The sequence below is a fragment of the Harpia harpyja genome, chromosome 1, assembly GCF_026419915.1.
Source record: "Harpia harpyja isolate bHarHar1 chromosome 1, bHarHar1 primary haplotype, whole genome shotgun sequence".
NCBI classification, from domain to species: domain Eukaryota; kingdom Metazoa; phylum Chordata; class Aves; order Accipitriformes; family Accipitridae; genus Harpia; species Harpia harpyja.
The window spans coordinates 8,671,358-8,696,415 of NC_068940.1; the positions used below are offsets into that span (position 1 = coordinate 8,671,358).

The following is a 25,058-nucleotide window of genomic DNA, read 5'->3' on the forward strand; positions in this document are numbered from 1 at the left end:
GGAACACTGACAGTCAAGTCTGCTCGCAGAGGCACCCTGTGTCTAATTTGTGAACTTCAGAAATGACAGCTGCGTGATAGGCGTGATGCAACCCACCGCTCTACAGCTTCCCCTGCAGTCGCGGTGACATTACCCACCATCACCATTCCTATGGCAAAAAGGAAAAGGGATTTTTTTCCTGGTTTTATTTACACTTGTTGAGTCTTGAACTGAGTGATTCTCCAGCATCTGATCTGCTTACCACTCTCTCTCTCTGCCTACTCTGATTTTTTTCTTTTGAATGCATAATTATTTTACATCTGTTAATCTGGTTTGGTTTCTTTTTCATATGTGTTTTTTGACTTGTAGACTCCTTATGGTAGATATGGAATATAAGCTGTTTCTTCTGCCTTTTGTTCTCCTTGTGTTTATGAATGAATGTTATGTTTTCTTAGAAATGTGAAGTAACTACTGCAATGGATGATACATAATCTTTCTGGTACAACGCACATGTTAGAAAAATATAGAATAAACATGAGATCATACAACCAAGGTGACTAAAACAACAACATCACTGGTCACAACTTATTCAACTCCTGAGGAGGAAAAACCTTGACAACACTCTGCTATAAGGCTAGTGAAACTGAAACCGAAATAAGGTAGACAGTCACTGTTGCCCTTGGGCTAAAGAACTAATGGTTTCTAGTAGAAGTTGCAGGAATTTTTCAAGGAAAATTTACATTAGGAAATGTTTGTTTTCAAACCTGAATCTGTTTGAGGCAAAAATGTTTGAATACATTTACAGTTGGGAAAAACTGCTGGAATTTCTTTGTAAATATTTCCCCAGTAATATTAAAAAAAAAAAAAATCCATTTGCTGGGCCCAAAACAAAGGTTTGTTTTAAACATTTAATGAAGGTGTAATTAAAAAACGCTGTAACTGCAAGAGAAATCTGGTTTGAAATGAAACTATCTTCTAGCTAGAATACAGAGCTATAGGCTTTGCTGTACAGTTTTGTAAAACATTTTTACCTATTATCTGATTTTAACTTATCTCAGCTTTTCAAGTTTTCCTCCCATTACAGCATGAGACATTTCTTTGAGATCTTGGAAATTCTCATGGGCAGAAATATCATTTCCTCCTAGCTCTGATTTCTAATTAGATTTAAATCTTTCCTAGCGGGGGTAAGACCTACCCGAGCATTTTGAAACATTGCCAGGTTGATTACCCATGTATATAAAAATTCACATCCTTGCTCTTGCCTGGCAAAAACCATGAGCTGCACTGGAAAAAGAGTCTTTCCTCTTCTGTGACGGCATCATTCAACTCAACCCCCAAGGGTCCAATTCTGCCTGCAAAATCTTTCCTTTCGGCTCAGATTGCTGCCGAAACAGCACAGTATCTTCTCTGATGTGCAGCCAGGTTGAGATGACAGTTACCGCACTGGTTTAATGAGAGGGAAAAGAAGAAAGTGAGGCAAGGGAACTGCTGGCCTGTCTGGTGAATTGGGGTTGAAGGAGCTGCAGCATCTCAGCAGAAGCCATAGTTGCTGGTCCATCCCATTCAGTGGGGAAGGAGGGAGAGAGAAGACATGTCTCCTATACATACATTGCCTGAGCTGCTGCTGAAAGTTGCTGGCATGGCTAACAGAAGGGGCACTGCAGAATTTCTTGGCTCTCAGGGTGAGGCTACCTTGGCTTTTTGCTGTTTGGAGAACTGGGCTACTCAGGAGATCTTCTCGTGGTCCAGACTGCATTTCTCACATGGGCTGCATTGCTACAGCTTTATCAGCAAAACCTTGCACAATTTCAGTTCACTAGTGGGCTGCTGGCAAGGATGGGAATATGCTTGTTACACCTATCCACTAAAAGTGTTGGAAGACTCTCAAAAATTACAGATTTTAGCAGGTGATTTTGACAGCTATGCTTTGTGACACCACTCAGCACAACTGTGCTGAAACTACTCCAGTGAGGAGCTACGAAGGTGGGGTTAACATAACTAGTGACTCATTCGTATCACCTAGGTCAAGATCTTGCCCAGGACCCCCACTGAGGTCCATGATAGCTGCTACTCAAAGTGTACAACGTGTGAGAGCCCAAGGGGAGCAAAGCACTCTGAAAACACTGTAAGCTGCAGCACAGCCACACCGCACCAGCTCTTCCATGCAGTCGCACTACCTGCATCCATCAAAACCCCATACATGTCACAGATAAACCACCAGCTGACAGAAAACCAACAAAAAACCACCTGCGTACCACCTACTGCACAGACCTAATGCTCCAATTAGACTAGGTGCCTCCTCGCACAGCTTACTTCGTTTATGGAAATATTTCCAGTGGAACATGCAGATAAATCAACCCTGGGATCACCAGTAGCAGCTGCTGCTTTCTGCACGCAGAGCGTTGAGCAGATCAACAGAGATGAGCTCCCGCTCATGTCAAAATCTCAAAGATGTGGATGACAACCCTGGTTAATTAAAAGACACAGGATCAGACTAGAGGAAAATTGTCACTCAGCAGCTTAGACTCAAAATCAAGCTGGTCTGACAAGAAATAGCAGCTTTCCCAATTTTCAGTCTGTGGTCAAGTACTGTTTCTACAGTTCTGGTCTAAAATTATTTCCCCCCACACTCTGTTCTTTTCTGAACTACTGTTTTAGCATTTTTCTTCTTTATTCTCCTCATCTTAGCATTTCTGTCATTCTTGCTTGCTCCTAAATGTTAGTTTCTGTCCTTGCTTCGATATCAGTTAAAATGCCACTATCACTAACAGCATGAGACTGAGTCAGAATTGAGACTGCGCACTCACTCATTTCTGACTCTAGGAAAAAAATTACTAAAAGCCAAAAAAAGTACTGTGGATTACATCCCCTCTCACTGATGCCCAGAACAGCAGAACTGCACTACTACAGCCTTTCATTAAAAATGTATACGATTGCTATGAAGTGTTTATTGTGTCACTCTCTTTATAAAAAAGTTTTGCTCTGTCTTGTCCCCACCCCCCAACTTTAAGCCTATGGAAAACACACTGAGAGGCTGGCAGGCTCAATACGGGCATTAATTCATATCTTCAACATGTTCTTAAGGTTGATTGTTTTTGCGTTACTCTCATTTTAACCACATAAACCAGTGGTGAAAGAGCCTCCTGAGAGGGCTTTCTTGTACCCTTGCAAGGGGGGGTTATTCTGTTCACGTTCGTTGCAGAGAATCCATACTTTGTAGGCAGCCGAGTACTGTAAAAACTCAAACTGCTGATCTCAAACAGGGATTAAACAATGTTAAATATGCATATGAATTGCCATTTGTTTTGGATTTAATGGTATTTAAGTATAATCTTTAAAGAGAAGAGACAATGCAAGACAACCTCTCCTTTTTCTTCATTTCCTACCTGCAGAATGTGGCCTGGAAGACACTGGATGCAGAGGAAGTAACACAACCAGGATGATTCTGGTCAGATAATAAAACTAATAAAAACACTTTCTGAGAGTTACTACCTAAAGTCTTGCTCCTTTACTGCTAGAATTTATTGCAATGGGAACAAGGTCAGGCCCTCCTTATACCAGGAATTTATTAATAAGCCAAATCGCAGTGGTAGCACACAAGCAACGTGCCTATGAAAACAGCTATAAGAGCAAACCAGACTTTTTAGAGATTTCCCTTGTAAAACAATACATCAAACATTTCAGTAAGCACAGGCATAATTTTTCCTCTATAACATCTCTAAAACATCCAAGAACCTCAAGTCCAAAATTATTTGGGTATGTTATTATATCAGTTGTTTCCACGCTTATTCAAAAGGACAACCTGAGCCAGTTGCCAAATCAAACCTGTGCCTTCTCTGTAGAGCAGTCCCTCTCTTCCTAGAAGCTCCACCACCCCAAGTGATGCTATGCGACTCCAAGCCTCTACAGGCCATATATGCTCTTCCAAATACCCTTCACATGAAGGTAACTGAGCGCCTTGCAGTAAGATCAGAACTGGGACGGGCTGAAAGCAATTAAATAAGCAGAAACAAATTCCCTCCACGAGCATAGGCTATATTCATGCAGTGGCAGTGCTTGCAAAACAGAGAAGACAAAGTCTGTCCTTTGCCATGAGAAAAGAAAAAGCCAGTGATGAACAACAGCCTTTAAAAATAACAGTTTGGCAGTTACAGGAGATTACCTAATTACCATCATATTTAATATTATATGGCTTTAATAATTCTCTGTTATCATCAAGCTGCTAGCACTAAAAGAAGATGGGAGATTGGCTCTGATGCCTTACAGGGTAGGTAATGGGAAGGAGAGGCTCTGCCCTCTGGGTCCTTGGTTTGGAGCCAGCTCAGGTTGGAAGTGAAAGTCATTCCTGCTGGGCAGCCTCTCTGAAGTGAGCGGATGTTGTCAGGCTCAGTTCAGTTCCACATTCAGAAAACAAAAAACACCACCACAGCAATGGAGTGTGCTGGAGATGGGAATTCATGAAAACAGTTTGTCTCTGGCTTTTTGTTAGCATACAAATAGATCTTAGTCTGGAATGAGGATATTTATACAGTGATATTTAGTCCAAAGCAAATCTCCCCAACAGTGACTGTATGAAACTTGCATGCACTTTATACTGGTTTAAAACTAGAATGACTTGCCTTGGAGTAACAGGGGGAGGGGTTTACCCCTGTGCAACCCTGTCAGTTTGGTGTGGAGCAGCAAACCTAGAGACCACCAGGACTGCAAAGCCTTTAGTAACACTGATGGCTGAATGCACATCTCAGTATTATTATTGTTCTGATTCTTAAAATATCCGAGTAAGGTTCAGCTTCAAGGTGCATCCTGGGTCAGGCTGAATCTGGAAGAGCTACACTGGCAGAAAAGTTTACAGTGGGTCTGTGTTGCCTAGTAGGTCACCTTAAATCCAGCTAAATGAACAGTTAAACCCAGATGAATTAATGCAGGTGCAGGTCGATAAAGAGCTGAACGCTTGTTTTTTCAGGTTGGACGCTGCAAAGTCTAAGCTAACACCACATCCCTCAGGACTGCCCCCTTCTCAGCAAAGGCTGCAGCACATTAACAGGGCACAGCAGCTTGCATTGTAGCTGCTGTGCCTGCTCGGTGGATTAATAGAGACTTCGTCCTCTGGGGCTGTCAGTCCCAAACCTTTCAGGAGAAATGAAATCTCCGAGACAAAAAAAAAAAGAAAACCAGTACTGGAATTACAACTAAGTGTCTTTCTGACTTTCAAATGAGACCTGAAGCATCTTCATTTACAATTTAGTATTTTAGCAAGCGCTTTATTGGAAGACACTATGTAATGGGTTAATTTCCAAATGTCATTTATCTTTACTCACTGGGGATGACTTTCGGTAATTCACTTGAGGCTGCAACACTCATGGATTAATACATCATCCTCCAACTTGAGAAGATAAAAGCCTAACAAGCTCTAACCTGCTACACAGGCTATATTTAAGCAGTACAGGGTAATGATAAATATCTCCCATAAAACGTGTTCTCTTCACGCTTCTTGCAAAAACTGCTGAGCGAGCCAGCTGGTGAGATGGAGCCGACGGTCCTTGCTCACAGCCCTGCCATCCACATGCCATGAAACTGGAGCGCTCCCTTCCCCAGCGTCCCCCTGACCCCGGGCTGCCCACCAGTCTCCGGAGATGACGCCTGTTTTGTCGCTGGCTGCCGGGACTCGTGGCTCTGCCCACAGCCCACCAGTGCCTCTCCCTCCTGCCTGCCACACAGGCAGGGAAAGACTGCTGGAGGGGGTGCAGTTTGGTTTTCCTTAAATGTGCTCCATTTCCCAGGTCGGACCAAACATTTTGCAGAACAAAATGAAGACTGGGTGTCTCCCCAGAAGCGCTTATAAAACACGGGGGACGACCGTGGCAGGCAGAGTGGGAGTGACGCAGGAACCGGGAGGAGGGGAGACCACGCAGTTGCGTATGCGGCTTGTGGGGCCCGGATGCAAACTGAATGACTTCTCGCTTCCTTCTTTCGTGTACGAGTGGTGGATGCTGATAAGCATGCAGGGACCTCACAGCATGGACACAGAGACCGCACTCCTGTGTCAGGAAGCTAGAGGAGGTCCAGGCCAGTCCAACCACAGTTTTTTCAATTTGCATTGTCTCCTGTTGACCAGATGTTACCCCAATGCTTTCCAGGACTGCTTTTAACATCACAAAGATTTAACTGCAGCCAAGTACAATGACCTCCGTCTGGAGCTGGCCTTCCTGCCCAGGGCCTGAAGCCTGAGTGATCTAAACACAGCATCAGGATGTTAACCTGGCTCCTCACCCTATGTGGGAACAATCTTGTATCTCCAAGCAATGCTGATACTCAGCATCCTTCCAGCACCACCTTCATTGAGTCCTCTCCTTACCTTCGTCACTGCTTTACACACACTGATCACTCGCATAACTCCCTAGATGGATAGATGAGCACTACAGCCCTCCATCTAGTTTGGAGAAACAGACAGCAGAGCAAACAGCCTGCCTTTCCGACATGCTGAAGAGGAGTCCTTGGCTACAGCTGCTTTTCCCAGCCATCAGACCCTGGACGCGTGCCACTGGGAACTGGAAGGGTAAACCATTACAGTTAAAAACTATAGTTACCTTCAACAGACGTAACATATATCCCACCACAAACTTCCTCATCTAATTAATGTGGGAAAAAAAGCCATCCTTCCCCCACCTGGCCATTTTAATGGGCTGAACACATCCACCATAAGACTGTTTCAAAACAGCCTCTTAGGATAAAAGGTTATTTTGTTGTGTTAAAAGCTCCCTAGGCCTTCACTAAGCCTGACTGTGTGGGAGCTGCAGAAGTCTCACTGTCCTCTCCCAGGGATGTGTCTTCTTCCAGGGCAGCCAAGATCAAAGCCTGGTCTAGAAAAAATGAACTCACACCAGCCTTGCCCTGGGCCTCCAGGCTTTAATGAAGTCCTCTTACTATGGCCAGCTATGCATAATGCGCTCATGTTTATACTTCCGTCTCTCTCTCATGAGTTAGGAGACCATCAGCTCAGAAACAATACAATCAGATTAAGCCAGTTCCACCTTTTCCTGCTAATTCTACTTAACGTTTTATTTAGACAGTGCATTTGGATTCCCAAAGATATTTCTTCTCAGATCATCATGATCTCACAGTAGGTTACTGTTTAAACACGCCCTTGACAACATACCATTGACCACTACTTTTTTCCCAAAACAACTTTGTAGAGATGATGAATTCAGTTTTTCAGCAATAGCGGAAACATGATAAAATATTTGTTGCAATCATGAGCTAGCAGCATGAACTATCCTTACCACTGTTTTATCTTTGTCTAAATTTTAAAACACTAAGAGATGCAATGAGAAATGAATGAAGAAAGGTGTATGAATGAATAAGAAATCCTTAGTACCTGTCTATTTCCATTTTCTGATTTTAAATAAAGAACTACTGAGACAAACAGCTTTTTTACCGATTCTATAAATAGCTTGCTTTGAAGACGGAAGGAGACACTGGGCCACAAGTTTACAAACCTAGTATATTTTCCCTGCAACTTTATGCTGTTATCAGTTTTGGCTTCCTTTTCTTGTTTTATCCATTTAGACCGTAAGCATTTGGTGAAACAGTCCGGCACTTGTTCTGCACAACACCTCCAGCAAAACAAAGCAAACACATTCTTGGTCAATTCATAAAGTGCTCCCACAACAATAGCATATCTGGCCTCCCAGGCTGCTGGCGGTGGGCAACACCCAGTACCTCACAGAAAGGCAAAAACTATGAAAGCAATAAAAATAGGCAGCAACTAGGCAGCCATGAACAGTGTAAAGCAACAGAAAAACTGACTTCATCTGACTTCTGCAGTTTCTACTCTTGACTGCTGAATTGCATTGCTGACACGAGTGGCAGCTGCTCCAGCACGCTGCTGAAGATCTGGGCATAAAGGCAATGGGGGTGCAGTGCGTAACGTACGTATGACTCTTGCTGAGGGAAGGGAACTCATTCCTGCTTACAACCTTCTTTTTACATCTGTCATTTTGGGGGAATCACTTGCCTTGCCCCACTGAGTGCATGACACTTGTGAGCAGAGGGATGGAGACCCAAGTTCAGACTCTTTTTCCAGCTATCCCTGTTTGCAGTCAAGAGCGGACACACACTGGGAGACCAGAAGGTGCAGTCACTTCCCATAAGTGAGCTCCTATCCTCCCCAGGGCTGCACAGCTTCGTGGGATTTAGAAACACAGATGAAATCCTGGCCCCAGAGGAATGAAAGGTAAAACCTCTGTGAAATTGGTCAGGTTCACGATTTTGCCACATGCCATCTGGCCTACTGCTGTCAATATTGCTATGCAAACTGAAGTTGTCCAATGACACCCTGGCAGGTTTTCCCCCCCAAAAAAAGCTTTTTTAGGCACAGCATCAAGATGCTGCCAGCTGCCAGGTGACTAGCATGGTTCTCCAGAAGAGCGTACCAGTTTTACACATAAACTACATCTCTGTATCTTATGATCAGGATCCTGTTTATGTTGGTCCTAGGAATAAAATAACAGATGGAAAGCCAGTGCCCAACAAAAGATTGCATGGAATATGGTATCTCATAGAGACCATCTTAGATTTGTGTGTGGTAAACAACTGCATGAGGAGGAAAGCCTGGGTGTTAATAGCACATGCAGGGGACAGTAATTTCTGCATAGTTTTGAAACTGTTCAAAACATGGTTATACCCGTTTCTTAGCCCTCGTTATGCTTGTTCCATGTATATGCATAATGTAGGACTACTTAAGCTTTGGTGGAAAAGCAAACACAATTTTGCACAGCCATACCACCTCTTAAACTGCTCTACCCTGTCCTTTTTTTTCCCTTTCTTTTTTTAATAACCCTAAGGAAAACTCTTAGGAATTTTTCTAGGGGAGTTTGCTGGGAGTCAGGTAGATTCATATGATAAAAATGCATCTGTCCTCAAAACTTGTATAAAAAAACCGATAGAAGTAAATAGCAGCCCTTAGAGTATAAACAGAATTATTCTCAATTTTAATTTTGAGATTTTTTCCTTACCTAGTAATGATTTTTTTTACCTAGTAGAAATATTTGCCCATGCCCAAACACAATGTTTCTAATATAGATCCAGTCACTGGATATCTGTGTGCACAAAAGAGCTGCCTGAGTGACTTTAACTCATTTGAGCAGAGATCAAATCCGGCGTTTCTCTAGGCCTGGACCCGGCAAACCACTCGAGTGCCTATTAACTTGAAACCATGGGGAACCAGCCTGCTTAAAGTCCCATCACTGAGAACATTTAGTGATTTAGCTCAAAGGCCAAGCTTAAGTTCTCTGCTGAATCGGACCACTGGAACTCCAGACCTGCTTGCCACTGTGCCCGGCAGGGCTATCTGAGAGAGGGCAGAGGCAAAAACTCCATTTAAGCAGATGAAGACTGTGAATCCACTGCTCTGCACAGTAGGTTCAATGCAATGCAGTGTTTATTACCCTACGTAACTGACCTTCATGCAATCAAGCAACTTTACACAAGCTTGAGCCCAAGTTAAGTGCAGTCTGCATTAGTACAACAGCAAAGTGACAGACCCATTTCCTGGGAAGCAAGTGAAGTTGTGACTGATGCATGTTGTAAACTTGCTGGAAAGACTATGCTTTGGGTGTTTTAAGTGAACAAACATACGCAACAAATACGTCTTTTCCTTAGCACTACTTCATATGATGCAGTACTGCAGACTGGGTTTCCAGAGAAAACCAACCTTTCCAGAGAAAGGGCAAAAATGAACAAAAGTGTTTACAGAAGCTTGACAGCTCTACAGGACAGTTTTTGCTATATTTGCTGGTATTTGCTATTTATATTTATCTGGTCACGCATGTGTTGTTTTTTTTAAATTTAATCCCTGCACTTAAAATACTTTCTCTTTGGAAGGAACGGCTCAGTGGTTAGACTCTAGACATTCAGATCCTGTTTCCAACTCTCCATTTGCTCACCGGGTAACGATATGTATATGTATCTTTAATCACAAGGAACCTATTCCAAATTTTAATGGCATAACCTCATCACATCCCAGCGGAGTGAGAACTCTTCTTATTACTTCCACTTCACAGATGGGAACAAATGCGTTGAGTTCTGCAGGGGATGCTGCAAACTGGCATTGGCAGCAGGTTGCATTAAGTCACACTGAAAACTGCAGTACTGAGGAAAAAGCATGTACCCTCTTTGAAACACCAGCAAAATGGGCTGAGGGGAGAGGAGGGAGGTGAGGTGTGGACAGGTGGAAGCTGCTGCCAGTTCAGTTACCAGCACTGAATTTCAGTCAATACCCTCATTACTACTCTGTTTAATGTTCTTGCAAGCTTTTCAGTGCACTGGCATGAGCCATCCAGAAAAAAAAACAACCACCAAACCACAAAAAACCAAAACACACCTTCATGCAAAGTAACAGAAGGAGTTAAGTTTCATCCATCATCAAAAATGGAATCCATCATTTATTTCAAAAAAAGTGTTCCATCGCACATCATTTAATGTCATTATTCAATTGACTTTAACAGGGAAGCGAGATATTTTAAACCCCTAAAACTGAAAAATAATTGCTGATATTCTGTTTTCTCATAATAATATTGATAATGATGTCACTGAAAACTCGCTCAGTAGAAAACTCTAGCAGTTTCTGGTTGACTCAGTACTTTCAGGGCAACACTATCTTTCAGATTCGTTAATGACAGATTTTACTCCTGAACCTTGTCCCCTGATGTTTGTGAAATGACCCGAATCGCATGGGTTATCTCCCCAGTCCTGGCAAATCATCCCAGCTTCAGTTTGTTTTAACACTGTGTTTCTCTCATCTTCCACTTCGAGCACGCTGTCCTTATGTCACCCTGAAGAGCAAACAAGGCATTAAGAGGGATTCTTGGGGAGAGCAGAGATAAAACAGGAGGATAAAGGCAAGAAACTATTTGTCTGCAATCCCGTTAGCGGAGAAAATGCTTTACAAGGTTACCTTGTGGGGAACATGCCCTGTCCAATAGTAAAAAATCCTCCATGTAGCTGCTCTGTAAAATCCCAAAGTATAAAACACTTCTTTGAAGCCAAATTAATGATCCACAGCACGTTGGAAAACATTTCTTCTGACATTTCCGTAGACATAACGTTCTTTTACCCTTTTGCCTTTCAGCAGAGCCTCAGGAACAGACTTGCTCAGATTGATAAAACTCAGGAATAGAAAACACCGGCAGGGATTGCCACAATGGAAACTACAATGAGGAATACAGGGTGTACATTGTGCCCACAGCTATTCTTTCTAACTAACTCTAGGCTGAACATTTGGGGACATAAAGGAGGTTATTTTGTGCCCATTCTAATATGGGTTAAGAATAGAAATGACAAAGAATGTAATTATCTTAATCTGGTTTCTTAATGCTTCCCCTTGGTTTTATCTGGTTAGTTTCCCTTTTGTTTAGCAGTAAAGTTTTAATTTGTATAATTAGGTCTGTGGAGAACTAAAAGATGGCCTTCACTTATAAACTGCTAAACGCTATCATCAAAATCTTCTGCAAGACCTGGATGATTACCTTGAAACAATGGAATTTCTGTAGGTCAAATCTTGTCCCTCCCAGTAAAATAAAATTAAGGAAAACCAACCAGAAAGGCTAAAGAATAAGAGATAACTTATAAGAGAGCCTATTCAGGGACCTGAAGGGGTACAAAAAGCTCTCAGCCCTTCAGCAGAAGTCCCTAATTACCAGTGAAAGCTTGGGCCTCTCAGGCAGTTTGTAGATCCTGGAGATGATTCCCGTCCCTCCAGCCTGTTGCCTCCCCTCCACTGGCCGTGCCGTTCCCTCTGGATCTGCACACACCTGCAAGGACCAGGGTGCTGCCAACAGCAATGCCAATAGGATCACCATTAATTTCCATGTAAAATTCTCTAAAACTCTGTATGCATTACCAGGTGGAGCGAAGCAAGCAACTTTCTCCCATTTTTTTCACATCTTACCTGACCCAGTATCCTAAATAGACCGAGCTCCAAATATTGCTGTCCTGTGGGAAGGAGTTGGTTGCATATTCTGCTCTCCCTTTTCTACCTACCCACTTACAACTGCTCTGGTCCCTTTAGGGGGTGGATGGTATCCAGGAGGCATGTATGAGGTTCCTCCCCAGTTATCGTGTTTCAGATAGAAAGGGCTTTCCAATTTACAGCTACTGTTTCGCTAAGGTGCCCAGATTAAACAGATAGGACATTGCTTTGCTTCTTTTCTGCAAGGTCAACCCATGCCAGTTTCTCTAGGGGATAAAGCACAGTGGCTCTAGACTCTGCTCTGCAAAGGCAAATCCATGAAAGATCATGTATGTGAAATCTGTGTCTAAGACCATCTGAGACCCAAGGGATACTATAATGCCCAAATGCCACTGGAGGAGGAGAAGTCACTGCTTAGATATACTAGGGGTTGCTTTCAGCACCTCTTAATGTTGGGCAAATTTTGGCTCATGTTTTTTCACATGATGCATACAAGGGCAGCCTTCATGCCCTTGAGCTACTTGCCCAGTGACTGAGGATCTGGTAATTTTTAAACAATCTCAGAGGAGCTTTAATTAAAACCCATTTCTGGCCTATAAAATGGGTGAGACTGATTGCAACAGTGGCTTCAGACTTGTAGATACACGGAACTGTGGAACAAAATGTATTTATCAGTGCACCTCACAGGGGAGCACCGTACACACCACAGGACAAATGCTGACCTCAGTTTCTAGGAGACTTTCCATTTACCTTATCACAAATGCCAGATTTAGACCAGAACAGGTAACAACCTCAGCTCCTCAACTTGCCCTCCTTCTTGGGCTGAGCATATGAATCCAGTGAGTGGACTTGAAATGTCTGGATGGCTGCCCACCCACAGCCCCTTTTGGCCTAATAAAAACCCTTCCCTCCCTCCTCAACACATGCTGGAGCCTGCAGAAAGCAGTAAAGCATCACTGCAGCGCTTGGTGACCCTGAACAACCTCAACAGGTGCATTGCTCTTGCGGAAAACACATGTTGCTCTGTACCTATTAATACACCGGGAGTGTGAATGGCATATGCATGTTTGTTTGCGTGGGGAGCATAAATTACGGAGTTCCCAGGTTTGCAGTCATCACCTTTTGCAGCTACAGAGCTGTTTCTGGGGACAGCCTAGGCACAGGACCACAGGCACTTGGGCTAAGTGAGGAGTGAAGCCCTGGGGATCAGGCAGTCACAGGGAGGTGTGCGAGGGCAGACCCAGCATGCCGTACAGCTGAAGGTCTCAATGGTCTGGTGACCGAGGGGGTTCACATATCAGGGAAGAAAATAAATTAATCGCGCTGCCTCCAGACTGCCTGGCTGAAGCCAACCCTCTGTTGATAGCCTCCCGCACCGCTGCATGGACAAGCTGCTTGCTCCTCGCACTATTAAGTACAAGGCAGGAGCCATTTATTGTTTCAGATTTAAGAATTCAAAATGGCAAGTCAAATTGATTTCCTGGGACGTGAGAAGAGAAGTACAGTCAAACAGTCCCTCTACTCAGCATCAGCTCTGTATTCACTGTAGCAAAGACATACCCTGCAGGGCTAACAGCTGTGGGGTGACATGTCCCAACAACTATATTTTTCCTCTGGATAGCTCTGGAGCCACCCGCAGCAGAAAAATAAGCTCTACTTTTGTAGCAAGCAAAAAGAAGCTCAGATCATGAACTTCATGGACAGAAATCAGGCTACCTGCAGAAGGCACAAAACCCCATTCCCTTCCAAGCTCTTAGCCTGACCACAGCTGCCCTTTCCAAGTCACAATGAATGCAAAAAGGGGAGAGATGATGAAAGTAAAGCACTCTACGCTCGTTTATCTCAGGACCTCCCAGTTTTGTGTACAGATCGAGGAAATGGTGCCCCTGAAACATCTCCCTCACAGCTGGAAGATCTCTAGAAGGTGAGAAAGGCGTCAATTCAAACTTCCTCGTGATCTTATCAACCCATGTTTTCATTGATCAGACTCCACCACTCCTGCCACATGAAAGCCTTGGCTGAGCAGTGCAGAACAAAAACGGAAAACACGAGGCAGGTAGCACTATTTTTTCCCCCCTGAATTCACACAGCTGTGCTACAAACCTGTACCTTCTCTAAATTACTGATGCAAGAGAGATAGCCAGAAGAAGTATATACACCCCCCACACACCAAGTGTGCAGGGACTAGAGTGGATGAAGCCTGCATCCTCTACATTCATAGAGAAAACAATGATAAAGCAAACCAAAAAGCAAAAAACCACTGCTGACAGCTTAAGGGAAGGAAGACTAGCTTTTTATTGCCCCAAAGGGGTCATGCTTGTGCATGGTGAAACCATGGCCATTAGCAACAAAGAATAGATGTAGGAAGTGTTACCACCCATGACATCCTTTGCAGCCACCGGGGAGTCCAGACCTCACACAGGGGTAACATTTTTTCTGCAAAGTGTGCTGGTGAAGAGGACGTTCCCACACCCCTACCCATTCCTCCCCCTCCCTTTGCAAAGGGATAGTTCATAGTGCTTCAGGCAAACAAGGCAAAAATCAGCCTCGACCGCAACTTCCCACCAGTGACACAATACAAACGCTATTGGCCCTGATGCAAGGAGTTAATGAAATTAGGTCTCTGTGCAGCCTTGGCTGATGAGACCACCTTCGTACTCTCAGGGCAGTCCCATATATCTCATCTCACCTTTTGTGTCCCCTATCTAGGTCCTTTTCTCCTGGGCTCACACTGCTCCCGCTGGCCAGTCAGCACTAAGGCAGACTGCATCTGATGCCTCTGCAGGAGATCACAGAAAACCTCTGCTGTCTTCTGCCGCACCAGACCTCTTCCAGATTTGCCTCCCTCTCACCTGTTTCCCATCCAAAATTTACCTCCCAAAGCCCAGCAAAAGGCAGATCTATGGATGTGCTCACCCTGCTGCACAGAGCTGCAATTGCCTAACACTGTCCCTCTTGTTGTGGCTGTACAGGCCAAGCCAAGCCTGGGAGGGCACAGCTCAAGCTGCTCCTCACCCGAGGTGGCACTAAACCATTTTTTTCTTTTCTAAAGCACAGATAACGATCAAGCAAAAATAAAAGAGAACTTGACTTTTATAGGTCTTTGGAAAAATAACTATTAGAGCAAACAAGGCAGGAACTTGGCGTTGCTGGGGCAGGGCTCCCTGCTTCTCTAACCCGCAGGCAGCCTGCCCGGCCTCTCCTGCCGTCTGAGCGGGGTCTCCCATGGAAGCAGTGTTGTCTGCAGGCCCCAGAGTTACCACTCAGCTCTGCGTGGCGACCAGCATGTTGATTCACAACCAGAGGCTGCACCTGCTTCCCACAAGATCCAGAGTGTAATACACAGGGAAGGCACAGACCCCAGGGGCCCAAGCAATACACTAGAGCATCGTATCGATGCCTATCAATCGACCCATCCCCTGCACAGAGGAAAGAAAAGATGCTCAAAGCAAACAGTCTTTTGCAGGCATGACAGTTGTTACACCGCTTTTTGGCAGGAGCCGCAGTTCGTACTGCAGCCTTGTCACTCTCCACCCCTTTCCTGCAGCTCCTTTCCCTCACAGACCACCTCCACTGAGCAAGCAACTTGGGAAGGCTGATGGCAGCCCCACGACATCTTCAGACGACTGCACAGTGTTGCTTCCCTGCTCCATTTTCCTGATGCCTTCTGCCTGTTGGGCTCTTTTCTGGGCCACCTTTAAGCAAGGGCAATGGAAAAAAGGAAAGGATCTAGAAACACTGGACTGGGATATAGTCTTTAACTGCTCATTAATGACATTGCAATGGCAACAGTTAGCAGCTGTGGCTCTCCAACCCTCACCATCCGGCTTGCTAAGGCTTACTCCCTGCTTTCACACAATTGATTAGTTTGAAAAAACTGTTTATCACAAAATCATTCATTTAATTTAACTATCCACAGAGGCCTCAAATAACATGCTTCACAGGTCCCATTCTCAGACTCATAATGATCAGCTCAATCCCCTGCAGCCTCAAATCCCTTATTTAACAAGCACCTTTGGATCCCAGTACAATATTACACAGCTGACAAAGCAGCAATTAAAGAGAAATATTTTTAAAAGGTAGGGATGGTGAGAGAATAATCAGAGATACAATTGTCAGATTCTGTGTTAACTAAGGACACCAGAGAAGCACGGCTGATCCAGCCTCCTCACCACTTAATGTGAATAAACAGCTTACGAGTGGGAGAGGCTGAAAGGGGAGCAGCCTCCTTCCCTGTCACGGGAGAGGGAATGTGATGATCACCAAATACCAGAAAAGCTCCCGTTTGTGAAACCCGTGAAGGGAAGGAGCTTGCCGCTCCTCCCCACAGCTTCCTAGTGGTGACTGCGAGCTCCCGGCCCAGTGTCTCTCATCATGCCATCTCATGGCAAGTCTCATGTCATTTTCACGATGCAGAAACACAACGGGGTTAAAAGACAAAAGCTTTCTGATAGCCTGTTCTTTCAGATGCCTCTATTTCTGGATGTATGACCACAGCCCTTATGTTTCTGTTTTCTGAGAAGCAGCCTTGAACCTAAACCAGTGCCATCAGCCTTTCCCAGAGCCACATGGACAAGCCTTCACGTTCTCAGAAAACACAAAACACAGGCCCCACACCTCAGGGAGGAGAAGGACCTTTACGGAACAATGCAACGTACCACCGCACAGCGGCTCCTCTCCCACAACGGGAGGTTTCTGCAGTGGGCATGGGTGCGCAGCTAAGTCCCAGGACTTCTGGCACAGCAGCTCCCCTCTGGCCGCTGGCTGACCGTGTGCCATCTGCGAGCAAAGGGTCGATAGCCTTGGATGTACAGCAAACCGCTGGAAGGAAGGGCTGACCAACCGTACCCTTTACGCCGTTTGCCTAGCGGCTGGTGTCACTTAAATTAAAATACTGACCATTAAGTTTGGTCCCTGGCAAGGTGCAGCGAGGCAAGGCTGTATTTTTCAGTTAGCTCAGAAGCAAAATAAACAGCGCAGTCTTGACCTCACACTCCTCCTGCCAATAAAGCCTAACCAAGGAGCAAAAGGGACAAAACCCCAAGCACAGAAAAAATACAATGGAGTGCAATCTTCTCCCTCTAGCATGCAAGGGGCTGGCTCTTCCCCTGCAGAAGTGCTACCGTGCACCTCCACCATCACACTCTCCACAGCACGAACAGATGCACAGCCATGCATCTGCAATATAAAGGTCTGTACCTCACAACTATAGGAAGGAGCTGCACTGCTGTCCCTAGAGGTTTCCCTACGAAGGACAGTTTTACAAGGACTGGACACTGGAGAATGGCTTTTGCCAGTTCAGCAAAGCAATTTCTATTGCCTAGGTTTCACAATCGGTTTTCTTCTCAAAAAAGTGGCCTGAAAAAGCCTCCAAATGACATGCGAAGGATAGTTTTGAGGTAGGTAGCTATTCTAATAAAAAACAAATTGAAAAGATACATATGATGATGGTACAAATACCTTATGCTAAATGACTCCTAAACAGCAAAATCCAAGCTTTCCCAGGAAGGGTTCAAGACTGGACTGGGCTCTAGATCTTAAGTTTGTAATAGCTTCCCCCTGCGTTACGGTGAGCACGACGGCATCACGGTCACTCAGCTCAGCCCTCCCCCCGTGGTACTGGCCTGTGAATACAGCCCTCCTTTAGGTTGGCATCAACTGCCCCAGCTTCTGTAAACAAACTTATGGCATGTTTAGAAGTAAAACAGAAGGGAAATGGGCCAGGAAATTATCCAATATGGTTCTGAATGAGCATTTGAAGCAGCAGAGATCTCAGGAGTCCCATAGCTACCACTGCTGGGAAATGATCCCCAGCTAACAAAGACATAAAAAGACCCACCCAAGTAGGAGAAGGGCTGCAAAGCTAAGGAACTAGGAGAAGCCATGAAAGAAAATACATTATTAAGGAAAAAGAAAAAAATCAAAGCAAGAACACCAAAGGAGGAAGAAATAAGTCTCCAGGATTAGCAGGGAGAAGTACAGATTTAAGAGACATCCATTGTGTAAGTACAGCTTTATGAAAGCTTACAACACAACGACCTTTAAAAATAGCTTTATTTCTATTGCCAAAGCACAACCACAACCTGCATCAAATAAAGTTACAATCCGTCAAGGAGCTGAATGCACTGGATTTAATGGGATTTCATGGTGCTCAGTAACTTGCAGGATTAGGTCCCTACCACAAAGCGCTGAATTGTCTTGGAAAACACACAGGAGGAAACAACAGTAAAACAACCCTGGAGAGTTACACTGTGCACAATCTTTTACATGTAACTGAATGCTATCAGCTGTTACAATAACAAACACATTCAATACCCCAAACTGGAATTGCTACGCTGATGCAGGGTACTGAACGCTTTTGAAAAATGCACTGTTTTCCTTAGCTCTTTCATGTGAGATTACAGCAACCAAACAGGCTCTTTCTTCTGTACTTTGGAATGGGGGGGTTACCCTTTTTTTTCAGTGACTTATTGCTTATAAAAGCAAGGAATGGTTATCGAGGGCAACGGTTAGGTTACCTCCCATCCCAAACCATACCTCTCAATCACCACCTTGCAAAGCCTGCAAGTCCAAAGCACCGGTTACTCCAGACTGCTGGGGCACGAGGTTGGTGAGGTTGCGGTTACACCCCTTGTGCCTGAGGCCACGCTCACATTTAAACACGTTTTTAAACCTGGGACTCTCAGCTTCTTAAGAGTAAAGGCTTGGCACCGAGTGAGACAGGTTGTGGAGTGACCATGGCAGGGCTCCCAAGACTCTGCCTCATTCGCTGACAAGACTCAACCAGGGAGAACAACACGGCCCCCGGCAGCATCTCCGCGCAAGGAGGCTGCAGCCAGGAAGGGGTGGTTGGCACCGCGCTGCACCAGGCAGTACCGCCGAGCAATCCTGGCACGGACGTTCACGAGGGACCGCATCCCTGCGCGCACAAGGGAGGGACCGACGTTATGCATCCACAGGCAGCTGACATTTGACATACCTGAAGTTTCAGCAGTTTCTTTTGGTGACCAGGGCAATTTCTAAACCTTTTTTGGTAAGAAAAGCGCACCGGCACTCCAGGAGCAGGAGTGTGCTCCCTTCTTTCAGGGGTCAGTCAGCTTAGAGAGGTAATTTACATAGAATTAGCATCATGCTTTTCATTATTACTGGTTTTTTTATGGTGTCTTCAAAGCACATGGTAACAACCACCAAGGAGAGGCCTTATGCTCTAAATATTCACCTGGAGAAACAACTGAGTGCACAACTTGCACAAAACCAGGTGAAGAGATGCCAGGAGGAAGGGAACTGCCTAGAGGGTGAGCACGCTGTGGTCACCTGTGAAGGGAGGGCAATGCTCTGGGTGTGGGTATCACTGCTGGCGGGGTACCAGGGTGACAGGAACAGTAAAAAAAAAAAAAGAAAAAAAGAGGAGTTGCTTGCAATAGAAAAGACAGAGTCACTTGCAATAGTTAGGGAAGAAAAGACCCTGCAGGTCGCTTGCGGCTGCTCAGTAGGCTGCCCATCTTCAAGCTAAGCCTGCAGTCCCATCAGTGAGGACCATGGAGCTGAGCTGAGTTTGAACTCACTGGTGTAAGGCTGTACGAGCAGAACAGCCTGGTAGCCTTGCCTGCATGAGTATTTGTCACAAGGCTGACAATCCCTGCTCAAGGGACTTAAGACCAGAACTGAAAGGGATGCTTGTAGGTCAGGTTTAATCCTCAAGAGCCTGTGGGTGGGTGAACAAAGAAGGGGTGGGTGTGTATGTAAAAATAAAAGACCGCAAGACACCTGGTTCTGAGTACTGCTACTAGCCTATTCCTTCCAACACCATTAATAGCATGCCAGACTTCACAGAAACCAAAGCAAGCAGCCAGGCTTTTCCTCCCTTGAACAATAAAACAGAATAGTAGAACAGAAGCAAAGATGGATTCAATTAGCCCAAGATCTTTTTTGATAAAGGTTACTCAAATAAGCCATGTACGGAAGCTCTCCGCATCTACAACATTTCTGCACCATTATTTGTAATAATATGACACCTCAGATTGCAGAAGGTGCCACGCTGGATACTAATAGCACACTTATTATTAGATTTTCTGCATGGTTACATAAGCCTGCAAAAGGGGAAAAATGTAAATGATTCAAGAAGATATTCTTCTTGTGGTTCTCATGAAGTCTTTAGTATCTGAAGACTGACGACAAACCCTCCTGGCAAGAAACGATCAATTTTTATGCTTCATTAGAAGAGTTTCTTTTAAGAAAATGCTCAAAGGCAAGTCAAGCGAAGAATATATATATTTTTTTAATCTAAACATTCTGGGCAAAATTTTACTCTCAGATCTTCTGAACTCTTCTCCTAAAATAAAACGAAGCTGTGCATGCAACTTTGTGTTTATTTCTTCCTTGTAATCTAACTACGATCTGAGGACATTTCACCCTATCTAAACTCAGCTGTGTGAGCAGGCACGAATTTCAAAAAAGGACATAGTAAGGGCAAAAGCAAGGGAGGTATGCACATTCTCTGGTAACACTGAGGCAGGAAGACTCCAGCCACAATACAAGCACATAAGTCACCATCAGCCCAGCCAGAATAACTTACCCATGTCAACACAACGGCAGTAGGTGCTCAAGAACCTGTCCAGCTGTGTGACCAAGAGCACATCTCTTCCATTATTCAGAAATGCACAGGCCATAGCAGTGATCTCTTAAGTGCGTAGTGACCATATAATCCCCAGAGGACCTCTTCCCTGAAATCAATCAGTGGCATACACTCACCCCAAAATCCATTTCTGCACCCACTGGATCTAAGCCTGCTGACCTCCCTCTGGAAATACTGTCTAACATGACACACGCCCAAAGGAATGGTGGGCTAAGCCACTGCTATTAACCAAATTTATCCGGTATGAGTTTACAGGTCACTTAGCCATATCACAACACTGCACACAGGATCTGACAAAGCAGCAGATGCAGGAAGGGTTTACTACACACTACAGCATCTGTCCTTACCTGTCAATGAGCAGAATGCTAATTTAAGCGTCATGTTGTCTCATACTTCACTGCTCTGCAAATGGCATATAAATGCTGCTGTTAACTGGTGCATAGGGTCTGCTCACAGCTTAGATAAGTGAGATAAATCTAACACAAGTTCAGAGGGCTGGCTGACAAGTAGCAGCGAGGAGGAATCACCGTTCTTCTCCCTTTAAATGTAAATGGTGTCTAGCAAGCTTACTTTTTGGAGGACTCGGCGCTCTTGCCTTCATGCATATGGAACAGTCCCCACCCCAGGGCAAGCCTCTGGCAGCAGCAGGGAACTAGGTGGACATCACCAACACAGCGGAAGGTTTTGCCATTGCACTACCAGCTCATCTAACCCACCTCTAGATCTCTAAGACAGCACGACAGCTACCACCTTGTCTCTGGTAAATGTATTACTTACACAACTCGTATGCAAATAAATATAGTGCCTTCCGAGACACTCATTGAATTGCCCACATGAGGAAAGTTTTAGCATATTGTATCACTGTACCTTCATCTACTGGAAAAAAAAAAAAAGAACTATTGCAAAATTGCTGAGCCTCTGCAGAGTAAATTGTGGGAAGGATTTTTCAGATCCTGCATCCAGGTTGTGGTACGGGAAGGCAAATTCAACCTAGTTTCTTCACCCGAACTACGGCTGGAAGGAGCTATGCTCTACCTCTACAGCCCTGATAAGATGACCCACGTCTCCGTAGCAAAGGCAGGATGCAAAATGGTGCTCGTAAGAGGCAACCATGTTCTGGAGAAACGAAAGTGTTTTTTTTAACTCCTCAAAGACCAGGACTTGAGGCTTCTACCTCGTGACCTCTGTCTGCAAGAAGCAAAATGATTTTGGGTACTGCGAGTCCTCGAATCCCCTCATGAATTTCTGTAACTCTGCAAATACAGTATTTTGAAGGAAGCCTTTTCTGTCCTGCACTGCTCCACAAAGTGCTTCCTGTAACGATGATGGAAAACTCTGCACAAACATCGGAATACACTTGCATCCCTACTCAGTTCATTGCTGAAAATGGACTTTGTGTGGACCAGTATTTTGAACCTTGTGTTCTTAAGTTAGGCTTCTAAATCCATTTTTAGGAACCTAAAAAAATGCTTGATTTTTAGATAGGCCAAGCAGCTGCATCTCATTGTTAAACAGAACACACAGTTGTTCAGCACCTTTGAGTATCAGACCAGCTTTATTTAGGTCTGTAACTTCAGTCACCCATAGAAGAGCAAAGTCAAGTGAGATTCGTATCCTTTTCAGAGTGTCATGCTTTTTATACATGCAAGTGATAAAGCTGCCCGTATTAGTGAACACAAAACCTGAAACAGCCTACTTGGAGCCACTTGTACCACCGACATCCCACATCCAAGTAATTCCATTCAAATGTAAATGAGACACATTGCAATTTCAGGATTATTTACTGCATTTGTTTAGTACAATCACCTTGCAAGAAGTCTTTAAGCACTTTATTTACAAAGAGCTGCAAAAATTGCCTCTAGGAATGTGGATACAATTTTTTGCATTTTATTTTTTTGGAAACAGAAATATCTGAATAGAAAACCAAAAACAAGCCCCAGAAAAACATGCTTGAAAACCTGGAAGAGAAGTATAAGATCCTTTTGAAAATGCAGCTCTCAAACCAGAAGGAAAAATGCTTGCTTGCTCTTCACGCAGGTGGAAGCTACCTGCATTCACGGGGGTAGAGGAAGCAAAACAAGATAAAAAAGAAGAGGACTAATCTGAAATGCTTTGACTAACTTCATATACCTAGACTGAATTTGTAAGCAGGTTTTTGTATTAATTATTTACAGTCTTGCCTTAAGAGAATGTAGATTTTTGTGTGTGTATGCACATTTGGATTTTTTTATACATTTATAACTGCTGATATAAAGAGTTTTGTTCTTTGCCTCAGAAGAAATGATCTGATTCTGCCTTCATTTACACTGATCTAACTCTTAAATCCAACAGTTACATTGCTGTAAAATTACTATTATCAAGGGGAAGAACATTCTAAAATTATCCCTTCGGCAGAGAGCACGAAGCCTGAAACTCTCAGTGCTTTCAACACCATTTTATCGGGACTGTGATCTCGGCACGGCTGGTAATGCAGCCAGCCGAAGCCATGAAAGGGAGCTTTGTGCCTGGCTACACACCAGGCCATGTAAGACTTCCAGCTTTTTGACTGGCCGATGGGGATGTTGCCCTTAGTAACACAGCAAGATTGATTAGGTACAATAAAAAAAAAAAGGCGTTTAGCAAGACAGCAGCAGAATAAAGTTCCTCCTTTATGAAGGCTGCTACAGTGCACGTAAGTGAAAAATGCCAAGTTGTCAAAAAAGGCAAAGTGCTCTAACATTCCACATACTCAACTAGTAAGGAGATTCAGAAATTTGTTTATAATGGGAGAAACCTCAGCCCCATCTGATCCAGAATGAATGCAGTGTGATACCTCTGGTGAACCACACACAAACCTGCAACCGTATCTTCAGTGTATGACCCTGCGAAGGAAAACCCAACTACTCTCACTATTGTTGTGACGTTTGCCCTCAAGATCTTATTCTAATTTCTGCTGGTACTTCACTCCCATTGGTGGAGGCTGCCAGCAAAATGAGAGAGATCTTCCCTGGAGAGCTGCCCTCCTTCAGGAGGCTCCAGCAGACACATCCTGGCCAGGATGCCAAGGAGCAGAGAGATGGCTGCGGTGAACTAGCCCCCTCTCTGATGATCCCATGTCCTATCTCTTCCCCTTCAGAGCCATTTCAGGGGATCTGGGATTGGAAACTGGCTTTTTCCCAGGAAGATGGGGTGGAAGGGAGCAGTCCTGCTGGCCAGCTGAAAACCACAGAGGCAGCTCCTTCACAGGGTGCTCCCATGGCAGAAGGAATGGGGTTGGACCAGTATTTCTGTTGTATGCTGTGTATGGGAATGCCACATACTCAAAACCACTTTGTCGACCTTCCCATCATTGACCTCTGCACGAGGTGTGAACTGCACTCAACATCTAACCCGGATCCACACACATCTGTAAAATTTACCCCAACACATTACACCGTAGCAAAAATTTCACCGACAAATATGCTGGTTGCAAAAGGCCCCAAACCTATCAGCTACTCTTTTCCCAAGATGATTAAGAACGAATATCACAGCACTGATGTTTTACTCATCTGTCAAAAAGTATGACTCACCATGGGCAGGTGGTGAGCACCCTACACCACGACTGGTGCACAGCAGGGCTTCCTGACTCCTTTGGGCTGAGCTGACAAACAAGTAGCTGTCACCCTGCTACCTCCACTCTGCCTCCCCGCGCAAAGCCCCAGCATGGCATAGTTGGTCCTGGCTTTCCCCTGGCTCCTGCCTGCTCTCCAAACCAGGTGGGCAGCTGCCTGCCGCGGGAAGTGAGGAGGGAGATGCTGGTCCCAAAGAAGTGAGGTGGTGATGCTTCAATGCTCCCAGTGCTCCCTTAGCCCATGGGCATGGCTTTTAAATGACCTCCTTCCACGCTTTATCACTCCATGACACCTTCATGGGGTTCAAATTAGATTCTGGGCTGGGTAACCCCTCTTTGTTCCTTGGACCTTTCCCCTTCATCTGTATTCCTGATCCATGCGGCTGTTTCTTAGCATTTATATAGCTACCCACAAATACATACTCAAATTGTATACACAAAGGAACGCAGATCGGACCAGCTTTACCGCAAGTCCCCGCACAGACAAGCCCAGCTAGTCTCTCCCAGTGCTATGAAGTTTGCAGAGTTGCTTTAAATATCTCTTCTTCAGAACACAGATTGGCTCAGCGAGGTGGTATATACACATTACTCTGTATACTGTGTATGTGTGAACATATGTTTGATAGCTAGATCGCTCTATTCCAATACATAAAACCGCGTATACACTTGTTCTTTTAAAACCTCGCTGCTGCTGACTTTAGCAGAGGGTCCCTCCAGGAATCTCACTCCCCTCTGCCCTCTCACCCCAGGAAGGTTTTCCTCCAGCCATCAGCAGGACTTTGCAGCTGGCTCCAGAGCACAGCAACGATGCTGCGAGCATCAGCCAGAGGGGGCTGCGAGAGTGTGTTGTGAGATGCAACTGCCTTGAAGGGCTGAGACTGCCGACT

At 44.7% G+C, this 25,058-nt stretch overlaps 1 protein-coding gene across 15 annotated transcripts in view; it reads right to left on the bottom strand.

Annotated features, from left to right (window-relative positions):
- ATXN1 (ataxin 1) overlaps positions 1-25,058 on the bottom strand; it is a 228,895-nt gene that overhangs the window by 29,572 nt on the left and 174,265 nt on the right. The window contains exon 1 of one of the 15 annotated variants that reach the window (XM_052812297.1): positions 5,298-5,691. The exons of the other annotated variants lie outside the window; for them this stretch is intronic. The gene's annotated coding sequence lies outside the window, so the exon portion shown is untranslated. Of the gene's footprint in view, positions 1-5,297; positions 5,692-25,058 lie in introns of those variants that run through there. 15 annotated transcript variants of the gene reach the window in all.